This window comes from Vicugna pacos, unplaced genomic scaffold (genome assembly GCF_048564905.1).
Source record: "Vicugna pacos unplaced genomic scaffold, VicPac4 scaffold_20, whole genome shotgun sequence".
Lineage (NCBI taxonomy): Eukaryota > Metazoa > Chordata > Mammalia > Artiodactyla > Camelidae > Vicugna > Vicugna pacos.
The window spans coordinates 43,287,526-43,297,317 of record NW_027328741.1 but is presented as its reverse complement, the minus strand read 5'-3'; positions in this window follow the sequence as shown (position 1 = coordinate 43,297,317).

Below are 9,792 nucleotides of genomic sequence, written 5' to 3'. Positions count from 1 at the left end.
GATGAAAGCTTCATAGAATTAATTTGGGAGTTTCCCACATCTTCACTATGTTTGAATAGTTTGAAGACTATAAGTTCTGCTTTGTGTAATTTTACAGTTCTCCACGGGAGCTGTTTATATCTGCACTTTTATTCAACAGTTTTTTTAAATGCAGATTCTATCTTTCTTCTAGTAAACAGTTTTTTCAAATAATTTGTTTCTCCTTATCTCTGTGTCTTTCTAGACATTTGTTTATTTCTTCTAATTTGTCCAGTTTATTGGCATGTAAGTGTTGACAAAAAGATCCTTTTGTATATCTGAGGTAACAATATTTATTTCTCTTCTTTTCTTTCTTAATTTATTTCTTTGGAGCATCTACCTTTTCTTCATGATGCACTTGGCTAGAGGTTTATTGAATTGCTTATCTCAAAAAGAAAACATAAAACAAAATCTTTGGTTTTATTACTCTTTAGCATAGATTTTTTTCTCTATAATTTATATTTAAACCTCTAATATTTAGGATAATGTTTTTTCTGTTTTTTCAATTTTTTTAATTGATTTACAGTCATTTTAAAAATTTGTCTCCAATTCCAGCGTAGAGCACAATTTTTCAGTTACAGTGACCATATATACATTTTTTGTCCCATTTTTTGCCTTTCAGCTGCCATAAGATCTTTTATAAAATTCTCTATGCTATACAGTAGAATCCTGTTTTATCTATTCTACAATTTTGGCCTCCCAGTCTATCTCTCCCAACCCCCCGTCACATGGCAACCAAAACTTTATATTCTATGACTGTGGGTCTATTTCTCTTTTGTATTTGTCCTCTTTTTGTTTTGTTTTATTTTGTTTTTAGATTCCACTGATAAGCCATCTCTTATGGTATTTTTCTTTCTCTTTCTGGCTTACTTCACTTAGACTGACTTTCTCCAGGAGCATCCATGTTGCTGAAAATTGCATTATGTTGTCAGTTTATATGGCTGACTAGTATTCCATTGTATAAATATACCACCTCTTCTTTATCCAGTCAACTGTCGATGAACATTTAGGCTGTTTCCATGTCTTGGCTATTGTAAATAGTGCTGGCTATGAACATTGGTGTGCAGGTGTCATCCTGAAGTAGGGTTCGTTCTGGATATATGCCCAGGAACGGGATTCCTGGGTCATGTGTTAAGTCTATTCCTAGGCTTTTGCGGAATTTCCATCTTGTCTTCAACAGTGGCTACACCCAATTGCATTGCCACCAGCAGTGAAGGACAGTTCCCTTTTCTCCACAGCCACTCTAACATTTTTCATTTGTGGATTTTTGAATGATGGCCATTCTGACTGGTGTAAGGTGATACCTCACTGTAGTTTTGATTTTCATTTCTCTGATTATAAGTGACATTGAGCATTTTGTGATGTGCCTTTTGATCATTTGTATGTCTTCCTAGGAGAATTGCTTGTTTAGATTTTCTCCCCATTTTTGGATTGTGTTGTTCATTTTCTCTTATTCAGTTGGATGAGCTGCTTATATACTTTGAAGATCAAGCCTTTGTCTGTTTCATATGCAAATTATTTTCCCATTCCGTATGTTGACTTTTTGTTTTACTTCTGGTTTCTGTACTGTGCAGAAGCTTGTAAGTTTCATTAGGTCTCATTTGTTTTTTCTTGCTTTTATTTCTTCTGTGAGAAAATTTTCGAGAATTGTCAGATAATATTTTGCCTATATTTTCCTCAAGGAGTTTTATTGTATCTTGAAGTATGTTTAAGTCTTTGATCCATTCTTATTATATTTTTGTGTGTGGTGTTCTAGCTTTATTGGGAGTGCTCTAGCTTCATTGATTTACATGCTGCTTTCCAGTTTTCACAACACCAGTTGCTGAAGTGTCTGTCTCAAATCCACTGTATTTTCTTGCCACCTTTGTCGAAGATTAATTCACCAAAAGTTTGTGGGTTTATTTCTGGGCTCTCTATTCTGTTCCATTGGCCTATATGTATGTTTTCCTACCGATTCAGTGCTGTCATGTTGACTGTAGCTCTATATTATTATCTGAATCATTAGCATAAAGAAATGTCACTGATTTTTGAATCTTAATCTTGTAACCTGCTACCTTGCTGAATACTTTGATCAGCTTTAGTAGTTTTTGTCCGGATCTTGCAGGGTTTTCTATATATAGTAACATATTACCTGCATATAGTAAGACTTTTACCTCTTCCTTTCAAATTTGCATCCCTTTTACTTCTCTCTCTTGTTTGATGGCTGTTTCTAGGTATTCCAAGTCTATCTTGAGTTGGAGTGGAGATAGTGTGCATCCTTGTCTTGTCCCAGATTTTAGTGGGAAGGTTTAAATTTCCTCACAATTGATTACTATGCTAGCTGTAGGTTAGTTATCTATAGCTTTCATGATGCTTAGTTATGTTCCCTCTATGCCCACTTTGGTGAGAGATTTTATCATACGTGGGTGTTGAATTTTATCAAATGCTTTTCCTGCATCTATTGAGATGACCATGTTGCTTTGGTCCTTTCTCTTGTTGATGTGCTGTATTACATTTTTTGACTTGTATACGTTGAACTACCCCTGTGTCCCAGGCATAATCTCTACTTGGTCATGAAGTATAATCTTTTTTCTGTGTTTGGATTCTATTTGCTAGTATTTTGGTGAGGATTTTGGCTTCTGTGTTCATCAGTGATATTGGCCTATGATTCTCTTGTTTGGTAGTGTCTTTGCCTGGTTGTGGTTTCAGGGTGACTGTGGCTTCATAGAATGACTGGGAGTATTCCTTCCTTTTCAATCTTCTGGAAGAGTTTAAGAAGCACTGGTATGAGTTCTTCTTTGTATGTTTTGTAGAATTCCTCATTGCATCAGTCTGGTTCTGGACTGTTATTTGTAGGGAGGTTTTATATTGCTTTTTTGATTTAATTTCTGGTGCTCTGCTTGTTCAAGGGGTAAGTTTCTTCTTGATTCATCCTTGGTGGACAGTATGTGTCCAGAAAATTGTCCGTTTCCTGTAGGTTATCGAGGTAGTTTCCATAAACTTTTCATAATATTCTCTTATGATATTCTTTACTTTTATTTTATTTGTTGTAATTTCTCCTTTCTCTATCTTATTTTGCTAATTTTTGCTCTCTCTCTTTTCTTCTTTTTGAGTTTGGACAGAGGATGTTCGGTTTTCCTTACTTTTATAAAAAACCAGCTTTTGGATTGGTGATATTTTTCCTATGGTTTTGTCAATCTCTATTATATTTATTTCCTCACCAATATTTATGATTTCCTTCCTTCTGCTGCCTTTTGTTGTTTTTTGTTCTTCTTTTTCTAGTTTATTCTGCTGGTGGGTTCAATTGTTTATTTGTGATTGTTCTTCTTTTATGAGGAAAGCCTTTATTGCTGTAAACTCCCCTCTCAGCACTGCTTTGCATGTGTCCCATAAATTTTCTTTGGTTTTGCTTTCATGTTCTTTTGTCTCAAGGAACTTTTCCATTTCAGCTTTGATTTCTTCCTTGACGCATTTGTTTTTCAATAACATATTGTTTAATCTCCATGTTTTACTTTTGTTCTCCTTTGTTTCTCTGTTGTTGATGTCTAGCTTCATGGTTGTGTGGTCAGTAAAGATGCTTGAGGTAATTTCTATCTTCTTAAAATTGCTGAGATTTCTTTTGTTCCCACCTATATCGTGAAATCTGGTAAATGTCCCATGTGCACTTGGAAAGAATGTATATACTATATTTTTGGGGGTGCAATGCTCTGAAAATATCCACCAAGTGTAATATTTCTATTGTATTATTTAACTTCTCTTTTGCCTAATTTATTTTCTGTCTGGATGATCTGTCCAGTTATGTTAATGCTGCGATGAAATCTCCAACTATGATTAGGTTCCCATCACTATCCCCCTTTATATCTGTTAGTAATTACTTTATGTACTTAGGTGCTCCTCTATTTGCTGCATATGTACTAACAAGTGTTCTATCCTCATCTTGTATCACTCCTTCAATCATTATAAAGTGTTCTTTATCTTTCTTTATGGTCTTTGTTTTAAAGACTGTTTTGTCAGAAATCAGTACTGCGACTCCTGTCTTTTTGGCTTTTCCATTTGTATGAAATACCTTTTCCATCCTTTCTCTCTCAATGTATATGTGTCCTTCTCCCTGAAGTGGATCTCTTGTAGGCAGCATATTGAAAGTTCTTGTTTTATTTTCCACCCTGCCACTCTATGACTTTGACTGGAGCATTTAGTCCATTAACATTTATAATAATCGATGATATGTTTGCATTTATTGCCAATTTGACCTTATCTTTGCAGTTGATTTGGTATTTCCTCTTTGTTCATTTCATCTTCCTTTTATGGTTTGGTCATTTTCCTTTGAAATATCATGGAATTTATTTAGTTTTAGTGACACCCTGATAAGTTTTTGTCTTGTTGTTACCCTTTTATATAAGTCTTTTAGACCATTATTATAACTGCTTTTATTAAACTGATAGTAACATGATCTCAAAACCGTCCTACCGATAACAAAAATTTTTAAAAAGAAAGACCAAAAAAAAATTCTCTATTTTCCTGCCTCCTTCTCCCTCTTTCAATGATTTGTATGTCTTTTTTTTAAATTTTGTGTTTATTTTATTTATAATTCATGAGTTATCACCTTTCCAGCTGTGAGATTCTCATTTCTGTATCATCCTGCTACTTTTCTTTTTAGAGTAGACATTTAAATATTTCTTTTAGTATGGGTACAGTGTTACTAAACCCGTGTAGCATTTTGTTGTCTGTGAAAACATTTATGTCTCTTTCTACAATAAAGTATAGCCTTTCTGGTTAAATTATCCTAGGGTATATCATTTTTTTCATTTAATACTCTGAATATATCTTGCCACTTCCTTATGTCCTGTAGTATTTGTGTAGTGAAATCAGCTGGGAGCCTTATGGGGATTCCCTTGTAACTCACTCTTTGCTTTTCCCTTTCTTCCCTCAGGATCATTTCTTTATCCTTGACTCTGGCCATTTAATTATATGTCTTGGTGTGGATGTATTTGTGTTCTCCCTGTTTGGGACACTCTGAGCTTCCTGTACATCAATATTTGATTCCTTATATATGTTTGGGAAGTTCTCAGTCATGATTTCTTCAAACACCTTTGCAATCCCCTTTGAACTTTCCTCCCCTTCTGGAACTTCTATCATGTCAAGTTTGACATGTTTTATATTATCACATAGGTCCCTTATGCTTTTTTCATTTGTTTCTCGTTGTTCCTCTTGTAGCTCTTCTGAATGGGTGCTTTCTTTTGTACTGTCTTCTAAGTCACTAATTCATTCCTCTGCATTATCTAGTCAACTTTGCGACACATTTAGATTTTTCTTTATCTCAGTCAACAAGTTAACCTATTCTACTCAGCTCTTCTTTATAGATTTCATTTCATTTTTGACATATTTTATATCTCTAAACACTATCTTTTATTTCCTTCAGTAATTTGATCACTCCTTTTTAAGAATCTTGATCAAGTAAGCTATCAATGTCTATTTCACTGATCATCCTTTCAGGGGATTTCTCTTGTTCTTTTAATTGTGAATGGCTTCTCTGCTTCTTCATCTTGCTCCTACCTCTCTGGCACTGTGGTTTATGGTGTAAGAGATATCTAATGTGGTCCTAAGGGAGTTCCTCTACCTAGTGTCTATGTAGTAATACAACTTAGAAAAGAGAAAAAAGAGAGAGAGAGACAAGGAATTTTAAAAAGGGGAAATAAATTTTTGAAGACATTGTATAATGCATAATAGAAGAGCAAGTTGAAGCAGGGTGATGAAAAATAATAATAATAAAAATATTTTTTAAATATTTCAAAGGGTGAAAATAGGGGTATGTATAATTGCCAAAGAAGTGAAAATTTTAGGGTAACAGAAAATGGAACAGGTAAAAACAGATTAAAACTACGAGGTGGTCTGTGTCCTCCTGGAGACTGTGTTCATTTAATGTGAAGTCTTTCTGTATTCATCCTATTTTGGAAGCTCATCTTCCTGTTTTCAGAGGCCCTCCACTGGAGCCCTCAACTGTGCCGCTCCCAGTGCTTGTCGGCAAGCAGATCGCTCCTACCCCAAACACTGCGTCCGAAGCAGATCTCTTTACTTTGGGCTGGCTTGTCACTGCCCCGCCTGATGCTGCAGTGAGATGTTGCAGGCTGACCAGGCAGGAGTGGGCATCACGCCCTCTCCTAGCACCATGGTCAGGGGCTGCATTGCAGCAGAAAAGCTTGGGGGCCACACGCCCCCTCAGGTTGCCAGTCACTCTGCTGCTCTGTGCCACTCTACGGTCCGCCTCATGTTTGCACACCAGAAGTGGGATCAGGGAAGACTGAGGAACATCCGTGTCCCTGGTCTGGCCCAAAACCCAGCTCCTTGTTTGCCTTGGTGAAGCAAGTTCTCTGAGGAACCAGGACAGAAAGATCCTAACTGTCTCAGGCTGTAGAGAAGTCTTCGTCAGGACTTTCAGGCTGTTAAGTACTTAATAATGAATGCAGATATTGTCCCTGCTGCTGCCTGGGTGCAAAGCACCAGAGGGTATGGTGGCTGTGTCTGAACCCTAGCTCTCTTCACCTAGAAACTTTTGTGGATATTCAGACACGGTTATGCACCCTTCCACCCACAGGGCACATCTGCCCTGTTGTTTTATAGAGGGCCCAGGTTGTTCTGCCCTGTACACCTACAGCAATGACACACAGTCCCCTCCATTCCCCTGGACTGCCTCAGTGCAGCTATTCCCAACTTCCACCAAGCTCGTGCAGCATGGACCTGCCCCCAGCTTCCGGGCTGCATCTTGGCCTGGGTGTCTGTGCCTGTTTAACTTAGTTGTGTCAATCAACTAATACTCTGTACAGATCCAAGCCTTGGAGGCTCCCCCTCCGTCCTGCCAAAAACTCAGTTGGAGAGGGGTGACCCAGTGAATGAGCGCCAGTCATCTTTGAATCTCCCTCCCTGTGGGACCTGTTCCACTCTGTTTTGCCTTTTCTTCTTTCTTTCTTCCTTTTCTCCTGCCAGATTTTATGCATCTTTACCTATTCAAGAGGACAATTTTCTGCAAGATTTCTACAGGTTCTCTGGTTAGCTGAGTGGGTCTATGGATGTGTGTCTTGGTGCATTTGTGGGAAAGAGTGAGTATCAAGCATCCTTCTACTCCACCATCTTGGCCAACACCCCCAGAATGTCTCACTTTATGGTGGAAGATAAACACAGCCTTGAAATAGATGGAAGAGGTATTTCATGGAAATGATAAGATAGTGCAAATTGCAATGCTCCACTCATACAAAGTATGTTGCAAATTAAGGGCCACAATGAAAGATATATATGAGACTATATAATGAAAAAGAGATCAATATAAAAATAGAGTATTACACTCATTAATTTATATATAGACCCAACACCATAGATAATAAGAATATTAAGAAATATTAGTAGACATGAAGGAATCATTTTATTATAAAACAATAATAGTAGATGAATTTAACGCCTCACTATTCTGATAGACAGATCATCCAGAAAGAATATCTGTAAGGAAATGGAGGTCTCAATATTATATTTGATCATTTGAACCTAACTGGGTTATTGGACACTGCATCAGAAAAGCAGAACACATAAACTTTTCAAGTGTGCACAGGATGTTATATAAGGAATTAACCACAAATTATGTCATGAAAAGTGCCTCAGGAACTTTAAGCAAATATATATTACAGCAAGTATTTTTCCACACACATAATCATGAAATAATGCATCAACTCTAGAAAGAAGAAAAAAATGCACAAACATGTGATTAAACCACATGCTTTAAAATAATAAAATAAAACAAGGTCAATGAATAAATTAAAGAGGTAATAATATCATACGTATAGACAAATTACAATGAAAACACAGCTTCATAAAATGTATGGGATACAGCAGAGACAAAACTATGAGGGAAGCTTAGAACAATTAAGGTCTTCTACAAAGAAGAAAAATCTCACACAATGGGCCAAACATACTACCCAAAACAACTAGAAATAAGAACAAAAAAATCCCAAAGGCATTAGAATGAGAAATCTTTAATTAGTAGGTTGAAAATAAATGAAATATAAATCAAAAAATTAGTTGAAATTCCTATAAACATGAGCTAATTTTTTCTTAAAAATATTAACACACTGGTAAGCATTTAGCCAGGCTTTTCAAGAAATACATAGAGTGGACCAAAACAAAATAAGAAATGAAACAGTGGAAATAATATCTTTTATTACAGAAATGCAAAAAAAATTATGAAATCACTATGAGCAGTTATGTGACAACCAATTGGATGACCTAAAAGTAATGGACACATTTCTAGATACGTGCAGCCTACCAACACTGAATAAAGAGAAAACAGAAAACTTGAAAAGAGCAATCAGTATTAGTTAAATAAAATGTATAATTTTAAAAACACCCCAGGGACAAAATGCTTGGATGCCTTCACTAAAACCTCTTTCCCCCCAACTATTTCAAAAAATGAAGGAGGAAGGACAATTTCCAATGTTATTCTATGAGGCCACCATTACCCTGATAACAAATCCAAAGACACAACAAAGAAAAAATGAAAATGAAAAGCCAATATCCTTGATGAATATACATTCAAAAATCCTCAAAAGAACATCAGCAAATTAATCCAGCAATACATAGAAAAGATTATACACGATGATCAGTTGGATTCCTTTCAGAGTCACAAGGATGATTCAACATACACAACTCCATCAGCGTGACACTTATCTAATAAAGGAAGAAAAAATTCCACAGGACCTTGTCAATACAGAGAGAAAAAGGATTTGACACAATTCAACATACATTCATGACCAGAACTCTCACGAAAGTGAGTATAATGGGAACATCTCTCAGCATAGTAAAGGCCATTTATAGCAAATTATAGTACTCAGGGGTATAAGCTGAAAGTCTCCTGGGTAAATTCAGGAACAAGACAAGGACTCCTATTCTCACCCCTTCTGTTTCATAGTAATACAATAAAGGAAAAGGGAAAGAAAAAGAAGTAAAGGAAACACAAAATGGAAAGAAAGAAGCAAAATTATCACCAATAATGATGGCATAACAATCTACACAGATAGTCCTAAGGGCCCCACACTGACTGTTATGAATAATAAATAATTTCAGCAAGGGAGCAGGGTACAAGATTAATGTAAAGAAGTCTCTTGCATTTCTACACATTAATCATGAGATATTCTAAAATGGACGTTGAAAGAAATACTATATAAAATTCCATTCCCTGGAATATCTTAGAATAAATGTAACCACATATGTGAAAGATCTACACACTGAAAATTATAAAAAATTAACAAAGTATTTAAAAATGATTCAAAGAAATAGAAAGATGTCTTCTGCTCTTGGATTGAAAGAGTTCATATTGTTAGCATGGCCGTACTACACAAAGAAACCTACAGATTTAGTGCAAATAATGTTATGAAGTTGTAGAATTTTCCAAAGAAGCAGAAAAAATAACTCTAAGTTTTATATTAAATCATTAAAAATTGCCAAAATGATCTTAAAAAAACAACAAATCTGGAGATATAACCCTCCCAGGTACCTTACTCTACTACAAACCTACAGTAATAAAAACACCATGGCATTGGCACAAAGATATAATCAATAAAAACAGAGAACCTAGAAACAATTCCACACACCTATGAGCAATGAATCTATGAAAAAAAAGGCAAAAGTATACAATGGAGGAAAGAAAGTCTCGTCAATGGATGGTGTTGTGAAAGCTGGACATCTACATGCAAAACAGTGAAATGAGAGCATTCCCTGACATCATATACAAAAATAAACTACAAGTGTATTAAC